Here is a 22,716-nt window from a genome sequence, read left to right as displayed (position 1 = left end):
ATCAATCAACTTTATTTTTTTACCGCTTTTACAATGACGATTTTTTTAAAGCTGCTTCACAGAGTTAAACAGGAAAATATTGCAACAAAATTAGATTTGGCTGTACAGTCGTTCAGGAGAAAGCAGTGATGTTATCAGCTTATTTTAATTTATCATATAGCGACAATGTTGGCAGATCAGTATTATAGTTTATAGAATTAAATAAGACCTAATTAATTCATCTTATTTGTATATTTTGATTTGTAAGTTCCGTTGAACTATGTTGGTGATGAGGGAACTTGTGACGTTAGTTGTCTTTGTGAAACGCAAACCCCTGAACGATGAGTTTACAAACTGAACTGAACCAGAATTGCAATGGTAGCAATGAATCGTACTTCCGTCACCCATTAGCTGGGTTTGCATTACAGATTTGCACAAAACTTTTGCAATATTTCCGAAATGCTGATCATTTGAAACATTAACCGATGTTATGCGACTAAAATGTCATTTTTAAATCATTGCAATGGATGATGGTAGGCTTACATATATCGCCGTCACTAGCCATTATTTTGAATCGAAAGGAGACATAAGTGTGTTATCCAAGCATTAATAGCAAGGAAATCCGTTTATGTTTGGTAGCGGCACCACTGAGGCTTTTCTTTATTGTTTAGAATCCTACAGAGCCCTGCACATGACGTGCATGAAAAAAAGAGTAAATTGTGCACACAATAAACTAATTTGTTTCCTCAATTTATAAATCATGTGCATGATTTACTAATTTAATTTACTTTAATTCCCTTAATTTGCTAAATCGTGCAGACCATTTACTACTTCGTTCCCTCAAATTGCTAGACTGGGTAAACCCAGCCTTATCTGCCGGCGATTTGATTTTGCCCAGCAACTCAGTCTGGAAACCTGGGAACCAATCACAAACTGGCTTATCCACCTGACAAACTATTGGTGGGTTTAACACGATGACAGATAGAGAAGTGATGGGTCGTTGCCTGTTGATCACGCCTCTTGTGCTCTGATTGGTTGAAGGACTAACCAATCGCATACAGAGTTGTTTAAATAATGCTCGTTTATCACACCTCTTGTGCAGTAGAAAATACAGAGCAGACTCCCCAGACCAATGTTCAATCTTAATTTGAGTTTGGTCTGGGGATAGCCATACAATCAACTTGCTAAACCATCCACACAATTTACAAAAAAAATTCCCGCGATTTATAAATCTGCTCACATTTTATACATTGCAGGAATTAATTAATAAATCGTGCACACAATTTAGCCTACTCGTTTTTTCCTGCTTGTCATGTTAACGTAACTTTTATGAGTTTAGTCTTGTCTTCTGTTTAAACATACCATGCCATCTTTTAAAGAATGATCGAATTTATGTACACCAGGTGACCTGTAAATAGTTTCCATTGCAGTTTTGTGAAATATTTGTTCCCTTTCGAGAGAGGTTCCTCGTATTACGTATGGGAAAAACTCCTTTTCTCGAGAATGTGAAGCAAAACTTTTAATAAAGGTATCTATGTAAAGCGCAGTGAGCTGCACGGCCATAGCCCAGCGCGAGGAGCGCTCTGATTGGCCGGGCTGCGGCAACTGCAGGAACCTATGGTGAGGCGGCTGAGAGGAACGAACCAATCTGACACCTATGGCGAATTAGGGTCTTATATAGCCTCCTGTATGCAAATATAAGCACCTTTTTCGGCGGGCTTCTGGAAGCCCGTTCCAGAAGCCCGCCGAAAAAGGTGCTTATATTTGCATACAGGAGGCTATATAAGACCCTAATTCGCCATAGGTGTCAGATTTTATCTCCTTCAGCGATACCTTCGCTGGTCTCCGGAAGAAGCACCGCCGTTGAAAAGGCACCAGCGGAACCTGCAGCTGAGGACGACGGACTCCCTCTCCGCCTTCTCTGCCGTTCCAGCTACGCCATCCGGCGTTATATATCCTTTAAACTGTGTCTATGTTGAGTGTTATATGTGTTTGTGTGTGTGTTGCCGCTGCAACGCCACTTCTAGAGCTTACAGGCTTGTTCTACTCGAGGACTCTCTCGTTCCGCCGCGTCGTTAAGCGCCGCGGAAAGACGGAGCTCTTCTCACTCTCCCTCTGCTCTCGTCCCGTCGCGCTGAATAGCGCCGCGGAAAGAGAGAATGTTAGAGGACATGAGCACACTCAAGCCGAAGCTCTCTTCACTCTGCCGCCGCCGCGGCTCTTCTTCCGCCGCTGCCACAGAGTTGTTCCCACTCTTCTCTCATTCCGTCGCGCTACAGCCGCGGACAGAGAATACTAGAGTGAATAGGCGAACTCGAGCCGAAGCTCTCGTCACTATACCGTCGCGCTGAGGAGGCGCCGCGGACAGACGGAGTTTTTCCTCAGGCTTCCTCTTCTCTAGTTCAGTCGCGATATCGCCGCGGACAGAGAATACTAGAGTGAATAAACAAACTCGAGCCGAAGCTCTCGCCGTGCTAGAAGCGCCGCGGACAGAGTTTTTCCTCACGCTTCCAATTCTCTCGTCCTGTCGCTCTATCGCCGCGGACAGAGAATACTAGAGTGAATAAACAAACTCGAGCCGAAGCTCTCGCCGTGCTAGAAGCGCCGCGGACAGAGTTTTACCTCACGCTTCCAATTCTCTCGTCCTGTCGCTCTATCGCCGCGGACAGAGAATACTAGAGTGAATAAACAAACTCGAGCCGAAGCTCTCGCCGTGCTAGAAGCGTCGCGGACAGAGTTTTTCCTCACGCTTCCAATTCTCGTTCTGTCGCGATATCGCCGCGGACAGAGAATACTAGAGTGAATAAACTAACTCGAGCCGAAGCTCTCGCCGTGCTCATTCTACCGCCGCCGTGCTGAAGCGCTGCGGACAGAGAATACTAGAGTAAGTTAGACGAGCGAGCTCGGGCTGTTGGGTATGTCAAGAACAATGTCGCTGCAGCGCGCGCTTACTGCCAAGGAAGTTGTAATGGCTGCCTTGTCATGATAGCGCGCGCCCCTTCCACAGCGCGTTGCTGACTAGAGCGCGGCTTACGTCATAGCACGCGCTCACTGTCAGAGCATAAGGGCGTCGGAAAATGGCTGCCAAGCTAAGCCCTTTTTTCACTCTATCACTTCCAGTCCCCTTTATTCAGGCGGCTGGAAAGGTTTTTACACTGTAGACAAAGTGTCCACTTCACAGTGTGCACCCCTACATAAGCACTGTTAATTCAGCCTCACAAAATCACAAATAAATCCCGCCGCGGCCGGATTACACCATATAAAGTCAACTAGCCTTATTGCAGTCAACTAGCCTGTGGTCAAACACGCTTGTCTGCATGCGCGCTTTCAGTCTAGACTAGAGCATAACGGCATTGTGGAATGGCTCACATACCACCCGCACTTCCTTACATTCTCCCAGTTCCCTTAAGTTAAGTGACTGGAGATGAAATCTTGCAGTCAACTAGCCTGTGTTAAACACGCTCGTCTGCACACTAATGCTGTGTGCGTTTACCCCTGTGGATTTGCTCACTGGTTTGCACCGTGGGTATTCTACGTAGGTTGTGCGCCACTGCACATTGTTTACACTACACACAAAAGAGCTTTCTATGTAGGAAATGTGCCCACTTTACAGTCTGCACTCCTGCACCCAAGCACTTTTCACAAAGTTCACTCTCGCACACACAATATAAATGTGAGGCGTGCGCCCACTGCAAAGCCTGCACCGCCAAAACTAACACTATCCCCACAGTGTTACAAGCAGTGTTACAGCACAAGCAACCCGGCTAACAGGCCCCTATTACTAAGCGGCCAGCCCCCGAATCTAATTCAACCCCTGGCTTTACGAGCCCAGGCCTGGCAGGCCATTCCTGGTATATAATATTGGGTGTTGAACATATAAAACGAGGTTCTCGCTACAGTTTTGCTCGCAGACCCCGCGATTCAAGCCGTGGTCGAGCCCTCTGTAAGAAGCAGTGTCAGTCACGTGCTTCTCGCTGAGGCATTGAGACTGTTAAAGGAGAGAGCGGCGGAAACAGTACACCCGACGCTAGCGAGTCAGGTTTTTACTGTCGCTAATTCCTCATGCCGAAAATGGGTGGCGGTCTCAGGCCCATTTTCCAGGCATCTGAACAAAGCACTTATGACACGCTCGTTTCAAGGTGCTGACGGTGAAACAAATCCTCGCGCACATTCGCCCCGGGGATTGGGTTTTCTCAATAGATCTGAAAAACGCATACTTCACGTTACGATAACCCCCCACCCCCACTACAGGCCATTCTTGAGATTCGCCTTCGAGGGGCAGGCTTATCAGTACAGTCATTGTCATAGACTCAAGACTTACGGCATAAGAACCACCACGTCTTGATAATGTACATAAAATCGCTAGGGCAGCCGAGATCAGACTCTGTTCACTGCATGGCTAAGCATCTCCTTTTATGGGCAGAGCACAATCTGAGCTCCCTAAGGGCGGCTTACGTGCCAGGTATTATGAATCAGGGTCCGGACATGTTATCCAGAGGACCCATGTCCCCAGGGGGATGGTCCCTTTACCCGCAAACAATTCAGCTCGCACAGCACACGCTGCCCAATATTTTTTCTGCAAACGCAGGGATGCCCTGGCCCATGTTGGCCCAGACTCCCTCTATATGTTCCCTCCGATCGCGATCCAGCTGCAGCCTGTGCTTTTTAATAGCCCCACTTTGGAAGAACCGCACATGGTTCTCCATACTGTTTCAGCTGTCAGACACAGCCCCATGCCTATTCTGCCAATGAAAGGGAAGGTCTGGCATCCCAATCCCGAGCTGTGGGCCCTCCACGTATGGCCCATCAACGGTATCCGGGAACCTCTCTGACAAGTTATGAACACTATTTCGGAAGCTAGAGCCCCTGCTATCTGGCAGCTCTGCTTTGAAGTGGTCAGTGGTTTTCTAACCAATGTGCTACGCGAAACATCGACGCACACTCATGCGAACTGGCGGAACCGCTCGCTTTCTCCAAGAGCTAATGGATGCGGGTCGTCCCCCCTCCATACTCGGGGTGTGTGTCCCCGCCATAGCAGCTAGCCACGCTCCGATCGCGGCACATTCACTAGGGAAAAGTGATCTTATTGTGTGTTTTCTTAAAGGGGCCAGGAGATTCAGCCCGCCTTGCCCCTACCTCGGTCCCTATTTGGGACCTCGCCATGGTTTTGGAGGCCGTGAAGGGTTCCCCCTCCTAACCACTTCAGAACACGAGCTTGAAGCACATATCACTCAAAACCGTTTTTCTGCTGGCTGTGGCCTCGGTTAACCGAGTGGGTGGCTTACCTGCACTCTCCGTGAGCCCTTCCTGTCTTGAGTTTGGGTCCAGCAACTTCAAGGTTGTGCTTAAACCGAGGCATGGTTTTATGCTGAAAGTGCTATCAACCCCTTCAGTATGCAGGTCTTTGCACTGCTTAACCCGCGTCTCAGAGAGAATAAGACGCAAACCTATTCTGCCCAGTCAGAGCATTGAGATTGTATCTAGAGCGCTCCGCCCCCTTCAGGCAGTCGGATCAGCTCTTCATTGCTTCGGTGGCCGCACTAAAGTTTGTGCTGTCATGAAACAGTCTCTCACACTGGATAGTGGATGCAGTCCCACTAGCATATAGGTCTAGGACCTAACCTGTCCTACAGGCATTTAAGCCCACTCCTCTAGAGGCATGGCCTCATCTTGGGCTTGGTCGTGTGACATTTCTTTGGAAGATATCTGTGCGGCGGCAGGCTGGGCCTCTCCGTCCACTTTTATCAGATTCTACAAGTTGGAGGTTCCAGCTCTACAAGCAGGGCTTCTCTCCATCTAGGCTCTATCTTGACCCTGGCAAACAGATTGCCTTACATTTTGGCCTGTACACATTAGTCCTTAAGCACTATTCATTCATCATAAGATCCGACTATGTCCGATCAGCTGTTCAAACGAACCGACTCTTCCGGTTCTTCATTCCCCTTATAAGCCGCCTCTGTCGGTGTCTCTGGGGTTTATAACATGTGCTTTGGGTATACTGGGTCAGTCAGCACACACGGCGCTTTACATTGTGTTCCCATACGTAATACGAGGAACCTCTCTCGAAAGGGAACGTACTCGGTTACTTTCGTAACCTCGGTTCCCTGAGAGAGAGGAACGAGTATTACGTTCCGTGCCGTGTTTATGCTTCTCAGGTATCGCTTCAGTCGATCTTAAAACCTGACACCTATGGCGAATTAGGGTCTTATATAGCCTCCTGTATGCAAATATAAGCACCTTTTTCGGCGGGCTTCTGGAACGCCCCCCATTGGTTCGTTCCTCTCAGCCGCCTCACCATAGGTTCCTGCAGTTGCCGCAGCCCGGCCAATCAGAGCGCTCCTCGCGCTGGGCTATGGCCGTGCAGCTCACTGCGCTTTACATAGATACCTTTATTAAAAGTTTTGCTTCACATTCTCGAGAAAAGGAGTTTTTCCCATACGTAATACTCGTTCCTCTCTCTCAGGGAACCGAGGTTACGAAAGTAACCGAGTACGTTTTTCCAATTGCCTGAAAAACCACCTCTGGTGAGTGTGTAAAAACTTCAATGCGACTATATGGGAGTTTTTGTGAAATTGCTGTGTTCCATTGAGCCTATTTTACATTCGCAAATATGCTCAATTTGAAGGGTAATGGAAACGTACAAATGATTTATGAACTTGTTCTTTTAATGAATTGAACAAAAATAATCGTTGTTGAACTTGTGTTATCGAGTCAAATCAGTCAGAATGCTACTTTTAAATACTTGAGTTGATCATTTTGTCAATAAGAAAGTGCTACTGTTTGGCCATTGCTGCCATGAGTCCTACATCCCTTCACTAATTGTCAAACGAATGATTGTCTTGAGCAGGTTCTTCTAATGAATTAATCAAAATGACAAGTATCATTGGTGAACTTGTGTATTATGGGTTTAAAACAGTCTTGCTTTTTCCAAAGCCAACCATAATGACAAGTTCTGTAGTTACTAACACAATTATACTGAACTTATGACATTATTAGCTTACAAGCTTTAGAGAACAATTCTCTATACAATCAACCACAAGTCAATTATTTTGTCAACTTGAAACTGCTACAGTTCACTTGTAAGAACAGGAAAAAAATGTAAACACCTGGACACTATGAATATAGTTTTATTCCGTGAAATAGAATATTTCTTCTTTTGTTTTCTTTGGGGATTTAGAACGAGTACTAGAGGGTAAATAAATAAGAGCATTTTCATTTTTAGGTGACATTACTAGTCATTTTTATGCTTTGACAAATGTGTATTTTTTATTTATGAAATCAGTAGGATTCTCTTTCCAGCCCTCTGCTGACCAGTACCGAGTTCATCCACAAGAGTGCAACAGAGCTTGACATTAAAATTTTGCAAACCAGCTAATGATACTTCGCTTTTGTGGAAAACTTTGGAAGTGGATCATAAACTCTTTTCAGTCTTTGTGCATGTATTCTTTTGATGCTGGTCGGTATTGTTTTTCCTAATGGTTTGCATGCTAAAGTGTGAGCTTGCAGGATTTTACAGGATTTTTCCGGAGGGGTTAAAGGATTGAGGGGCCGCTCCAAAATTGGCAGGTATATGTACTTAAGACATACGCTGGCTTTATTCTTTCATTTTGAGCATTAACATGTCAGATGCTTGGAGGGAGTGGAAAGGATAAGATAGAAGGGCATATTTGGGTGACTGCTTGATTTAATTTACATCACCTCTGGAAACAAGCATAGTGGTACATTTTGGAGGGGAAAAAAATTAAATGTTCTTGAAGATAAGGTTAACTCAAAAAATATTTTCTTATTCACTATCATGTTTTTCCCGACCCATATAATTAGATTTTTTTCTTTTTGGCTATTGGTTTGAAACAAAGGGAGTTTTTTAAATTGTTTTTTTAATCTCTCATATTCTCCCATAAAAAATCCTTTGATTTATAATATTTAATGGTGAATGGATCAAACACAGAATCCCACTGACACTAATGGACTGCTTAAGTTCACCAGTTACGAAAGCATCAAAATCCTTCTTTTATTTTTTAATTGGAGAAGAGCACCTTACACAATAACTGTAACGTTTACATGTGACTTCTTTCCATTCATTACAGCTCCACTACATCTCTGGACTTCGAAGGTCTCCCAGTCTGGTCCCGATTTTTGGTTTTAGAGGGTTTTGGACACTTTTCAGCTGGGCAAATAGCTAAATCCGATAAACTAATTGATTCAGCAAGGCTGTTTAAACCAGCTAAGATCATGCCAGCTTTTTTTCCAAGCAGGATTCTGATTAGTCTTTGCTAACTTGGACAAAAAGTCTTTCTTTACTTGCATTTGGCCACATTAAATATGATGTATGAACAAAAGTGATTATCATAATTCACAGTGTTCATATACACCGTTTGGGAAATTATGAAATTTGATTTGAGTAATTTCTGGATAAGAATGGATGGTAAAACATGTTTTTTTTTTTCCAGACTATTGCCCTTATTCAGTTTTCTAAAATATTAAATTATGTATTTATTAAAAATAAATGTATCATACAGGCAGAGTGTTTCATGACAAAAGTTTAGTGATTGTCAAACACAAATGAATGAATTCAAGGTGCACATTTTACACAAGGGGCACATGACTATTAACTAACTTAAGTAATATGTAATTGTGGTTATGAGTTTTGAATTAATTCTGAATTAGTTAATAGTCATGTGCCCCAATCAAGTAAAGTCATGATACATTTGTAAATCATTCGCTAATGATTAATTAAAGCAGACAACTGGAAGTTGAAATGCATGGCTTTGACCTGTTGTGGTAATTAACACATTAATTTACATTATTAGTTAATTTAATATGTTATTAAGGAATTAATACATTATGACAAATTTAACTAATAACTATTTAATGATTACAATCTATTAATCATGTTGAATGTTCATTAGTTGTTGATGCAGTAATCATAAATAATTGGGTTAGTTCACCATTAGTAATACATTAACTCATGATTATATGTATATTATTGCACCCTTATTGTAAAGTGTTACCAGGTTTCTTTTTTCTAAATATATAAATATATGTTTATAATATAAATAGTTGTTTAAAATACTCAGTCAAGCAGCTCGGGTCGAGTTAAGCAGGTCATTCCACCAGACAGTCAAGGACAAGGTAAAGGTCTGTGAAAGTGATTTGTACCTCTTTGGTGATGCATTAAAGGGGGGGTGAAACACTCAGTTTCAGTCAGTGTCATGTCAATCTTGAGTACCTATAGAGTAGCATTGCATCCTGCATATCTCCGAAAAGTCTTTTTTTTTTTTTTATAATTATATAAGAAAGATGCGCTGTTCCGAGTCTTTCCGAAAAAAGCCGAGCGGGTGGGGGCGTATCGTGTGAGCGGAGCTAAATAATGACGTGAGCGCGCCGCTGTTATTGTGTTGAGTGCGTCGTAAAGCTGTGTCATCCCTAACAGCGGGAAAAAAACTTTATTCAAAATAAAAATATGGCGTTTAATCAGATACAGCCATACATCTATGATCCGGAATCAGACCCAGAGGCTGAAGTTGAACAGGAGCAGCAGCAAAAACGACTAGAGCAGGACGTCTCTATGTGGTACAAGTTATACACTAACTATATAATATGCTTAGCGGCTTGTGTTATTTACATATTTATACTTGAATTATATCGTCGTATTTTTGTCTTTGAAGGTGTAGCCTACATGTGGGAAGTGCAGTTGTGCACGTGTGTGTGTGTGTGTGTGTGTGTGTGTTTACGCGTGGTTTGTGTAGACAATTGTAACGTTAGTAAGCGGACTGGTTTTGCACGGCAGGCTAAGTTAGTGTTTACATAGAAAGACATGGAATAGTAGCGCATTTTAATGAAGAAGCGTGCTTATTTAGTTCAACATATTTCCCCACTCTTTGTGTATTGTTGTTTGGAGTGCTTTTACAATACACAAACATAAAGTTACACATATAGTGGCCAGCTAAACAAATGTACACGCACTACACATCGCATGCTCCATTGATCAATTAACTATACGTGATCATGTTTGGGCTACTTGATGAGCATTGGCAAAAACACAGACATTTGAAGCAGTCTTACTCACAGCCTGCGGTTCTAACGTTGGGACCTTTATCGTTGGGACTGCTCCATCATTCAGCATTAGGCGATCGGAAAATCCGGCGTCGAGCTGGGCCTTGTTTATGAAACAGTCGGCACCGAAATGCAGCGAACAGATATAAACATTCGCGCAACTCAGTTGCTGATCCGGAAAAGCAAATTACATCCTGTTGCCTTAACGCGGGGTTTTTGGGGAATCTGTGCAGGACTGTCTTGGTCTGGCAACCAAAAACGCACTTTTTTGGTGACATTGTTATGTGCACATCACCTGTGCAGCGCATCCTACAAGCCAGCGCTTTGATGGGCGTAGCCTGTTACTTTCGCTCTCTCCCTCTCTCTCCCTCTCTCTCTCTCACGCTGTTCCGGTAGAATTGTCCGTAAGGCCCATACAAGGAAATTCCGCCCCCATTAACGTCAAAGGGGACGCATGATCGCAAAAAACTTGCCGAAACTTATGACTAACCGGAAGTAGTATTTTTGACAAAGAAATACTCCCATCAAACGTCCAACATTAGTTTTTGAAACTTTGTCCATGTTTAGTATGGGAATCCAAGTCTTTAACAGTGTAAAAAGATCAGTATGCATGAAACAGCATTTCACCCCCCCCCCCCCCCCCCCCCCCCCCCCTTTAAGCTCGAAGCTTCAGAAAGCTTTGTTTTGAAATCGGCCATCACTATTAAAGTTTTTTTTTTTTGCGCCCAAAAAACATTATCGTCACTTCATAAAATTATTGTAGAACCACTGTAGTGAGATGGACTTTGTAACCACGTCTTTAGTGCCTTTTATGGGTCTTGAGACAGGAAATTACATTGGTGTCAATGGAGGCCTTTCTGAGCCATCGGATTTCAACAAAAATATCTTTGTGTTCCGAAGATGAACCTAGTGATGATGACATGTAGATGTAAAAGAGAATTGGTCGAAGTACTTAGCCCTGAATCATCCCAGGAGCAAAATGTTGCACTTAGTTCCCTCCACAATACCCTTCATGAGAGTTTAGACTTGAACCATTAGTGAGTGGTTCCTGAGATGCCCTTTGCCATTAGTGTTGATAGGAGGATCTGGTGGTCAACCGTGTCAAAAGGAGCAGACCAGTCTAGCAAGATGAGTACTGATCGGACCATGCCGCCATTTTCCTTACACCTGAGTACAAACAAAGGCTCGTTCAGGAACCCCCGGTGAGGCGGGAAGTTAAACGCTGGTCGCCTCATTCAGAGATCACGCTACAGGCAGCTCTTGACGACGTTGACTGGGACATGTTCCGAGCGAGTTCATCGGACGTCAGCGAGTTCACTGATGTGGCGCTCTGCTTCATCAACACACTGACAGAGCAAGCCACACAAACAATAACTATAACGTCCTTCTCTAATCAGAAACCGTGGGTGGACAGTTCAATCCGCGCTGCAGTGAACGCCCGCACTGCCGCATACAACGCCGGTCTACTAACAGGGAATATGAGGGATTATAAATCATCCTGTTATGCTCTCCGACGCGCCGTTAAAGCCGCAAAGCTCCGTTATAGGGATCGCGTGGAGTCTTATTTCCAACTCAACGACTCCCGGCGGATGTGGCAGGGACTGAGGACCATCTGTGCTTTTGGAACGAAATCCTCTGCAGAAGTGAGAGCTGATCCGTTGCTTGTGAACGAGTTAAACTCTTTCTACGCTCGCTTTGATGGCAATCGCGGCAGCGCGACACCGCCGAGTGACGCGTCAGACAGAATCACTCAGAGCTGCAACAATCACGTGATCTCTGTCTCGGAGGATGACGTTCGTAGGACACTCAAACGTGTGGATGTTAGGAAAGCTGCTGGTCCGGATGGTGTTTCAGGTCGTGTCCTGCGGTCCTGTGCTGATCAGCTCGCTGGACTCCTCACATCCATCTTCAATGAGTCCCTTGCTACATCTGTGGTCCCAACCTCATTCAAAAAATCCACCATCATCCCTGTCCCTAAGAACAGTAAACCCTCTTGCCTAAATGACTATCGCCCAGTGGCTCTCACGTCTTTAGTCATGAAGGTCTTTGAGAGACTCATCAAAAACAACATTTGCTCCTCCATCCCTGACACCTTGGACCCTCTTCAGTTCGCCTATCGTCCCAATAGATCGACTGAAGATGCCATCTCTCACGTCCTCCACTCCTCCCTCACACACATCGACAGCAAGAATGGGAACTATGTAAGACTGCTATTTATTGACTATAGTTCAGCCTTTAACACCATAGTTCCCATTAAGCTAACTAACAAACTCCTGGATCTCGGCCTGAACTCTTCTCTCTGTCACTGGATTGAAGATTTCCTCACTGGCAGACCTCAGGTGGTGAGAGTAGGACAGTTCACCTCCACCTCCATCATCGTGACTGTGGGAGCTCCACAGGGCTGTGTCCTCAGTCCCCTGCTCTACTCTCTCTACACGCATGACTGTTTGTCCACACACAGCTCCACCTCTGTCATCAAGTTTGCGGATGATACTGTTGTCCTGGGCCTCATTTCCAACAACAATGAGACCGCATACTTGGATGAGGTGGAGCAACTGACATCATGGTGCCAAGACAACTGTCTCCTTCTGAATGTGAACAAGACCAAAGAACTGATTGTGGACTTCAGGAAGAGACAGCAGCGGTCATATTCCCCTCTCATGATCAGCGGGACACCAGTAGAGAGAGTGAGCAGCTTCAAATACCTGGGTGTCAACATCTCCGAGGACCTGACCTGGACTGCACATATCCAGTCTCAGGTGAAAAAGGCCAGGCAAAGACTGTACCACCTGTGCCAGCTGAGGAAATTCCGGGTCTCACCAGCTATCCTGAAAACTTTCTATTCAGGGGCGATAGAAAGTTTACTAACTCAGTGCATCACAGCGTGGTATGGTAACAGCACCAGTCACGACTGCAAAGCCCTGCAAAGAGTGGTGCGCTTGTCCGAGCGCATCTCAGGGTCAGCTCTCCCGTCTCTGCAGGACATCTACATCAAACGATGCACAGGCAGAGCTACAAAAATCATCAAGGACATTAATCACCCGGCCAACCCCCACTTCACCCGGCTGCCTTCTGGTAAGCGCTTCCGTAGCCTGATGGCCAAAACTGAGAGACTCAGGAGGAGTTTCTTCCCACAGGCCATCAGACTCCTGAACGCTGTCACTTAAATACATGTGACTTCACCTCACTTCAGTATTAACAAACTCACATACTGATATTGCACTGCACTTTATTCTTGTGTTTCATGTAACTACTCATTATAATGCTGTTTGCACATTACACTCCTGCACTTCTGTTATCCACAGATTTATTTTTATAGTCTCCAGTTTACTTTATCTCACTTATTTTATTCCACATCTCTTATTTCTTTTACTTGATTTATTCATAATTCTACATATGTATATATATATAGCACCTTATCCTATTCCTATTTTATCCTATCCCTATTTTATAATTTATTGTGCTTTTTTTGTTAATTGTTATTTGCTGTCCATGGAGCGGACCTGTTTACATTTCACTGCCGGTTGTATTCTGTATAACTGTGTATGTGACAAATAAAACTCTTGAACTTGAACTTGAACTTGAACTTGAACTTAGGATTTGGAAGCTACTCTTGCCATTCTCAGAGCTTCACTATCTGAGAGCGGGGCAGTCTCAGATGAGTGGCCATTCTGTTGTTCTGTGTAACAAATGTATAGAGACATGTTTAAACATAACTTGTTCAAGTGTTTTAGCAATGAATGGAAGTAGGGATACTGGTCTGTAATTTTCTAAAAGTTCTGGATTTAGAGTGGGTTTCTTAAAGGGTTACTTTAGCGATTAGTATATGGCTTTGTATCAGTAGAAACCCTGGAGTATATTCAAATGATTGTGTATATTCAAATTCCAGGCTTGGTCCTCTCTCGTCTTGCACTGTCGTCGCTCCTTCTTTTATGCTCCCATCACTCCTCCGTGAGACGAGACTGGTGTGGCGTGCAGCTGAAACTCATTAACACTCGTCACCAGCCCGCTCTCGCGGTCCCTCGCCTTGCTGCTTGCCACACGCTGCTGGTGCCACTTCCTCTCTACAGCCCTGAGTTCAGAAAAATTCTCGTAGAGAACATCTGATACCCAGGGGACAGAGGAGGTGGTGCGGGCTGGCCTGGATGAAACGGAACAGAAGTTGTCTAAACTAAGTTATTAAAGTGGAGGAAAGGGCAATAGTAGCCCTGTTAATATTTAGTGATGAGAACTGAGTACAGGGAGGAAGTGTGGATGAGACCAACAAGGATAGGTGGGAGGGTGAGAGTAAGTGTAGGTTACGCTGAAAAAAGGGACCTGTGGAGGAGTGCATGTTGTCATGATGAGCTAGGTTGAGGTTAAGCGTGAGGAGTTATTCCACTATCTGAACCCTAAAACCTAACCCTAAGTTTATAATACTCCAAGGTAGTTGACAAATTACTAGAGTAGAATATCTAAAGTGGACAATAGAAATAAAGTGTAACAAAGAGCGTACTTTGAGAGCATCTTTATGATTTACTTGCTAGTGATGTAACCTTGAGCCATGGAGTGTTTTAGGTCTTTATGGCAGCAATATAAAGTTATCTATGGCTTGATTTAAGGTCCTGTAAAATATGTATTAACCCTGGGAGGGAAAGCCATCCATAGAACATAAGTTCAAGTGACAACTCAGGAAAAAAATGGAAATCGATACAAAGCATAATGTTAGGCTGAAATACGCTTTTAGAATATTTATGCTTAATTTGTATTCAGGGTATTTCAAATTAAATGTTTGTTTTTGTTTTCTCCTGCTGTTCATTTGTTCCTCACAATTAATGTGGCTTTGCACTTTTAAATTTGGGGCCGTAATAATGTGCCTTTTAAAATGTAGGCCTGTTATATAACCAAAGTATTTTCAGGTCACAAATGTCTCTCAGTTCTTGTATCTGCTTTTTCGCGAGTGTTAAATTGCTGTATTTTCTATAATTTATCATTTACACAGTCTGTTTTGTTAGGTTTTAAGACTGTGATTATGTAAGAGCCTCCACAGTTTATGCATCATGCATGGGACACGGTCAACAGAGTTTGCCCTTAGAGAGCAACATCTCGGTGTCACTTAGGTAACTGATATTTTTGATTAAGCTACTCTTGTTCATCCTAGAATAACTTGTCAAACAAACATGGTCCACTAACACAAAAAATTTGATTGACAATACTTTTGTTTTAGGACCAGTAAGGATATTGATCCAGGAGCTGGTCTTACTTCACGGTAAAATCACAACAGAACGTGTCCCTTAACAGGTGAGTTGTTCCATGAACTGCTATTTAAAAAAAAAGTCTAATGTTCTTTGAGGTCTATCTATTTATGATAGCAAGATTTTTGCTGATCCTAATGTAAAAGTAATATTTTCTATCTTGTTTTTGACCCTCTCTTTTAAACACACCGTTTTCATAAGCATGCTGCATTCAAGACTTAAGTAAACGCGCACAGCTATAGTTGGGTGACAGTTTTGGATATTAAAATTATTTTCAGTGTCCTGCCATAACAGTTGTGGAGTTGTTTTGAAAACTTCTAATGTTGAAAAATGGAAACCGGTGAAATTCCACCACAGTTTAAGCCAAAGGCAACTAAAGTTCTGTTGGTTCTATTTTAAATTACCACAGTTATAGTTGTCAAGATAACTTAAAGTGTTTCTGTTTCACGTAAACGAATGAACATGAATATTATAAAGGAATGCACCATTGTTTGTCGCACAGTCATTCTTATAGTCATCCATCATCAAATGATCTGTAACACAAAGCAATAGTTACACATGGTAAAAACACTGTTACCCTTGTGTGTTTCGACAAAATAGTCGGATTCGATAGAGTTGGCTCTTTAGTTTTAGTCTCTGGAAAGCTTGCATCGAATGGTCTTGTTTAAAAATGAATCTGCAGTAAAATGAAGCTATCAAATGGATAGTGTCTAACTGACACAATCTGGATATTGAATAAAAAAGTTCACCCAAGCATTCCCAATGTTAAGAAAGGAAGGCAATACAAGGACTGGGGGTTTCCCACAACTTAGGGCTGCAAAATGTCTTGTAATCCTCAGAGGCATTTCTATCATTACTTTTGAGTTCGGTTCACTCGACATTGCGTCATAGCTGAAGCTATGGGAAACACCGTTATCCAAGAATATGACTGAATATTATTATGGTGCCGGAATAGCCGCTCTCTTGCAGCATTCTGGTGAGTATGACGTTTTTCTTTCAGATGCCTTCCAGACCCCGATATTTCAGCCTGAATGATGCCTACTCGGAAGCAGCACTGCATGAGTCTGCCTTATCGTGGTGGACATTAAATACTCCGGTGATGAGCTCATGCCAACTGTTTGCATTCTTCTCACCAAACACTTCAGGAAATAAACCCAGCTACTTATGCTCCCCCCTTCATTGTGGAGCTGTGAGCTGAGCACATAGACTACGACTAATGGTTCTCATGTCTACACAGGTCCCGCATGAACCCCTGCTCTCTAATGTGCAGTCTCTCTAATGTCTCAGTGTGGCGATCAGCTGTGTACACAGCACAAATCACTCCAGCTCCTCACTCATTCACTTAATATAAGCTGCCCCCCCCCCCACACACACACACACCACTACCACCTAAATGCAGGGTTCTGCTGTATAGAGAAAAGGAAAAGTTCCAGTCACTCACTCATTCTAATGATATAAGTCCTACCCCAGCTCCAAAAAGCTCCGGCCGCTCACTCATTCAAACACAAAAAATGCTGTCTCTTGCTTTAGTGTGGTAACCTGTTAGGCATTAAGGACAAAGCACTTCAGTTGCTCAATCACTCATAAGGAGTATAAGCAGCCCGCTGCCTCAGAATGGCGGTCTGCCTCAATAAAGCTCAATGTGCTTCTGCCGCTCGCTCACTCTCAAATATGCAGCTCTCCGCCTCAGCGACAACCTGTCATAGAGTACAAAGCCACTTACCCGTGCAATATAACCAAATCCCCCATCTCAGAGCAGTGGTCTGTCCTGTATAAAGCACCAAATAGTCCAGCCATTCTCTCATTGCCTTCTATGATAAAATTCTTCTATGCTGCTGTTTTTCATATGGGTGTGTATTGTCGGTTACACTAACAACTACGCATGCCGGCGTAGCCGTCCGTTCATTGCTAGTGGTGTAAACCTACAGTGGTCTCACGGTTCTTTTTGATTGCGATTATCATGTCATCGATTCGGTTCAATTCGATATCACCATCCATCACATTGCATTGACGGTTCACTGCATCCTCATGTATACAATTGTTGTCAGTCAGTTATACCTTTAATTTTACCTGCTCAAAATAAAACACGCTTCTTGAATGTATCAAACAAAACCGAAGTCTGGGCACAGACAACAGGAGCATTTAGAATAAATACACAAAATACTAGCCTGGTCTGGGTCTTTTTACAGTCAACAATAAAGCCTAAATGCATCTGGTTGCTAAAAACCACACATGTAAATTTTACTCATCCCAACAATGCTAAAAAAAAATAAACGTATGAGAGAGTGTTATAGGCTATATGTCATGTTATAGCCAGATATGACCGCGCTACCGCCGCATGCATCGCCACAGAGTATCTCTTTATTAAGCTAACGCACAAACTACCGCAAACTAAACCGAAAGTAAAGTCTTAGGTGCTTAACATACAATAATCTTCATTAAAAGTAAAGAACCTGAATGATCTTACCAATGCTCCATTAAATCTGCATACAGTGCAGGAACTGAAGATCGGATTTATATCTGTTTTGCAGAGACTTTTATGTGCCCAGGTGTAAATAAAATTGTTTATGTGCGTGTGTTCTCCAGGTCATGCTTACCAGGTCTTCATTAAAGCGGAAATGTGCCCAGATGTCGGCTTTTAAAGTAGTTGGAGCATTTTTGCCTCGTCAGCCATTGCTACCATACGTGACATCAGTACCATTATAATCAGTTATGGTCTATTACTGAACCTCTGTATGTTCACGGAGAATAGTGTTCCCCATAGTGTCAGCTACAGATGCAATGTCTGGTTACCTCCTTACAGGAAACCAAGGTTACGTTAAGTTACCTGAGACCTTTTGTTGTTGGAGGAATCCTGTGTTTGCATCTTATTTACTTCTACAGGAGTCAGGACATGTTTGAATTGGTGGTCGGGGCTAAAAAGGCAATGATTTTGCTTTAAAAAGAAAATTTCCTGATAATTTACTTATCCCCTATCTCATCCCAGATGTTCGTGTCTTTCTTTCTTCAGCCAAAAAGAAATTATGTTTTTGAGGAAACCATTCCAGGATTTTTCCAAATCAATGCAGCTTCAAAGCTCTTCAAAGGGCTTCAGAGGCTCTGCATCTTCAGAGTCTTATCTAATGAAAAAAATCAGTAATTTTCAAGATGTTTTTTTTTTGCGTGTTTATCAAGGCCATTTCATTCTATCCCCTACACTGCCCCTACCCCTAAACCTACCCAACACACACACACACACACACACACACACACACTGCCCCTGCCCCTGCCCCTGCCCCTGCCCCTGCCCCTGCCCCTGCCCCTGCCCCTGCCCCTGCCCCTGCCCCTGCCCCTGCCCCTGCCCCTGCCCCTAAACCTACCCATTACAAGAAACTTTTAGCATTTTAACATTTTCAAAAAAGCATAATTTAGTATGTTTGTAAATCCATTTCGATGTGGACACACACACATAATGGTTTGTTTCGGCATAGACATTCACACGGAATCACACAGGGTAGACATTCACACGGAATCACACAGTGTAGACATTCACACGGAATCACGTGGTGTAGACATTCACGCGGAATCACACAGTGTAGACATTCACGCGGAATCACACAGTGTAGACATTCACGCGGAATCACACGGCTTAGACATTCACGCGGAATCACACGGCTTAGACATTCAAGCGGAATCACACGGCGTAGACATTCAAGCGGAATCACACGGCGTAGACATTCACGCGGAATCACACGGCGTAGACATTCACGCGGAATCACACGGCTTAGACATTCAAGCGGAATCACACGGCGTAGACATTCACGCGGAATCACACGGCGTAGACATTCAAGCGGAATCACACGGCTTAGACATTCAAGCGGAATCACACGGCGTAGACATTCAAGCGGAATCACACGGCTTAGACATTCAAGCGGAATCACACGGCTTAGACATTCACGCGGAATCACACGGCGTAGACATTCAAGCGGAATCACACGGCTTAGACATTCAAGCGGAATCACACGGCGTAGACATTCACGCGGAATCACACGGCTTAGACATTCAAGCGGAATCACACGGCGTAGACATTCATGTGGAATCACACGGCGTAGACATTCAAGCGGAATCACACGGCTTAGACATTCAAGCGGAATCACACGGCGTAGACATTCAAGCGGAATCACACGGCGTAGACATTCACGCGGAATCACACGGCGTAGACATTCACGCGGAATCACACGGCTTAGACATTCAAGCGGAATCACACGGCGTAGACATTCACGCGGAATCACACGGCGTAGACATTCAAGCGGAATCACACGGCTTAGACATTCAAGCGGAATCACACGGCGTAGACATTCAAGCGGAATCACACGGCTTAGACATTCAAGCGGAATCACACGGCTTAGACATTCACGCGGAATCACACGGCGTAGACATTCAAGCGGAATCACACGGCTTAGACATTCAAGCGGAATCACACGGCGTAGACATTCACGCGGAATCACACGGCTTAGACATTCAAGCGGAATCACACGGCGTAGACATTCATGTGGAATCACACGGCGTAGACATTCAAGCGGAATCACACGGCTTAGACATTCAAGCGGAATCACACGGCGTAGACATTCAAGCGGAATCACACGGCTTAGACATTCACGCGGAATCACACGGCGTAGACATTCAAGCGGAATCACACGGCTTAGACATTCACGCGGAATCACACGGCGTAGACATTCAAGCGGAATCACACGGCTTAGACATTCAAGCGGAATCACACGGCGTAGACATTCACGCGGAATCACACGGCTTAGACATTCAAGCGGAATCACACGGCGTAGACATTCAAGCGGAATCACACGGCGTAGACATTCAAGCGGAATCACACGGCTTAGACATTCAAGCGGAATCACACGGCTAAGACATTCAAGCGGAATCACACGGCGTAGACATTCACGCGGAATCACACGGCTTAGACATTCAAGCGGAATCACACGGCTTAGACATTCAAGCGGAATCACACGGCTTAGACATTCAAGCGGAATCACACGGCTTAGACATTCAAGCGGAATCACACGGCTTAGACATTCAAGCGGAATCACACGGCTTAGACATTCAAGCGGAATCACACGGCTTAGACATTCAAGCGGAATCACACGGCTTAGACATTCAAGCGGAATCACACGGCGTAGACATTCAAGCGGAATCACACGGCTTAGACATTCAAGCGGAATCACACGGCTAAGACATTCAAGCGGAATCACACGGCGTAGACATTCACGCGGAATCACACGGCTTAGACATTCAAGCGGAATCACACGGCGTAGACATTCAAGCGGAATCACACGGCTTAGACATTCAAGCGGAATCACACGGCTTAGACATTCAAGCGGAATCACACGGCTTAGACATTCAAGCGGAATCACACGGCGTAGACATTCACGCGGAATCACACAGCTTAGACATTCAAGCGGAATCACACGGCGTAGACATTCACGTGGAATCACACGGCTTAGACATTCAAGCGGAATCACATGGCGTAGACATTCACGCGGAATCACACGGCGTAGACATTCAAGCGGAATCACACGGCTTAGACATTCAAGCGGAATCACACGGCGTAGACATTCACGCGGAATCACACGGCGTAGACATTCAAGCGGAATCACACGGCGTAGACATTCAAGCGGAATCACACGGCGTAGACATTCAAGCGGAATCACACGGCTTAGACATTCATGTGGAATCACACGGCTTAGACATTCAAGCGGAATCACACGGCGTAGACATTCAAGCGGAATCACACGGCTTAGACATTCATGTGGAATCACACGGCTTAGACATTCAAGCGGAATCACACGGCTTAGACATTCATGTGGAATCACACGGCGTAGACATTCATGTGGAATCATACGGCGTAGACATTCAAGCGGAATCACACGGCGTAGACATTCATGTGGAATCACACGGCTTAGACATTCAAGCGGAATCACACGGCTTAGACATTCATGTGGAATCACACGGCTTAGACATTCATGTGGAATCACACGGCTTAGACATTCACGCGGAATCACACGGCTTAGACATTCAAGCGGAATCACACGGCTTAGACATTCATGTGGAATCACGCGTCGTAGACATTCAAGCGGAAATCACACGGCTTAGACATTCAAGCGGAATCACACGGCTTAGACATTCAAGCGGAATCACACGTCGTAGACATTTAAGCGGAATCACACGGCGTAGACATTCACGCGGAATCACACGGCGTAGACATTCGAGCGGAATCACACGGCTTAGACATTCAAGCGGAATCACGCGTCGTAGACATTTAAGCGGAATCACACGGCGTAGACATTCAAGCGGAATCACACGGCGTAGACATTCACGTGGAATCACACGGCTTAGACATTCATGTGGAATCACGCGGCGTAGACATTCAAGCGGAATCACGCGCAGAGGTGTCAAGTAACGAAGTACAAATACTTCGTTACCTTACTTAAGTAGAAATTTTGGGTATCTATACTTTACTGGAGTAATTATTTTTCGGCCTACTTTTTACTTCTACTCCTTACATTTTCAGGCAATTATCTGTACTTTCTACTCCTTACTTTTTAAAAATAGCCTCGTTAGGCCTACTCCTCTTTCATTTCATCTTGTTTTAAAAAAAAAAAAAACTATGCAGATAAATCGCGTCACCCGGATAGTGTGAATTTGATTGTGGTTGGATGAGAAGTGTAAACATAAACCAAACCAACACCCTATTGGTTACTACGCGATCCATCGAGCCTGCACATGACTCAAAGCACAAATCACACACGGTGTTGCCAGATTGGGCGGGTTCCAGTCGGACGAGCACGCACTTTCAGTCAATCAGCGATCAGCAGCAGTCGCGCTCATTCATGACAGCCAGGTTTTTAGCGGGATAACTCGTCGTAGATGTACTACATATTCAAGTGATGCTATGCTAAAGTGGCATACCGGTACATACAGTATATATATATATACACAAGCCGTTTCTACAGTAAGGAGTGGTAGAGTGAACCAACTCTCAAACGTGGATTACACCTGTGACTCGACGACTCTTAATAAATATAATCACAATTTCTGTCCACACACTCAGGACATCTGCAACTAGCAACCCCAACAGCTGCTGAAAGAGGTTTGAATCAATGATGAATCAGTTTTGACTGGGGTAAGTGCATGTTCTATGAACTTCACAAGTGTACTGTAGTTTTGTCAGAGCAAAGCTAAGCGCATTGTTGTTATTTTTTTTGTCGGCGGATTATTGTACAGTAATAATGAATTACGCATTGTGGCAGTGGTGTGCATGGGCATAGATTACGGGACGTGTCCCCCTCACTTTTAATAAAATGTATTTTCGTCCCCCGCACTTTTACTGGGTCTCACTGATTCTAGTCGACCCGCTCCGAGCGGGATTCGAACCGGCGTTACCCTGCGCGGCGGC

At 44.2% G+C, this 22,716-nt stretch overlaps 1 protein-coding gene across 2 annotated transcripts in view; it reads left to right on the top strand.

Moving 5' to 3' along the window:
* The first annotated feature begins 22,219 nt into the window (after nucleotides 1-22,219).
* The window catches only part of kcnh5b (potassium voltage-gated channel, subfamily H (eag-related), member 5b), a 77,143-nt gene continuing 76,646 nt past the window's right edge, over nucleotides 22,220-22,716 (top strand). For both annotated transcript variants that reach the window (XM_067420929.1, XM_067420928.1), the window contains exon 1: nucleotides 22,220-22,443. The gene's annotated coding sequence lies outside the window, so the exon portion shown is untranslated. The remainder of the gene's footprint in view (nucleotides 22,444-22,716) is intronic.

This window comes from Pseudorasbora parva, chromosome 17, assembly GCF_024679245.1.
Source record: "Pseudorasbora parva isolate DD20220531a chromosome 17, ASM2467924v1, whole genome shotgun sequence".
Classification (NCBI taxonomy): Eukaryota; Metazoa; Chordata; class Actinopteri; order Cypriniformes; family Gobionidae; genus Pseudorasbora; species Pseudorasbora parva.
This window is presented reverse-complemented; position numbering and strand designations above follow the sequence as displayed.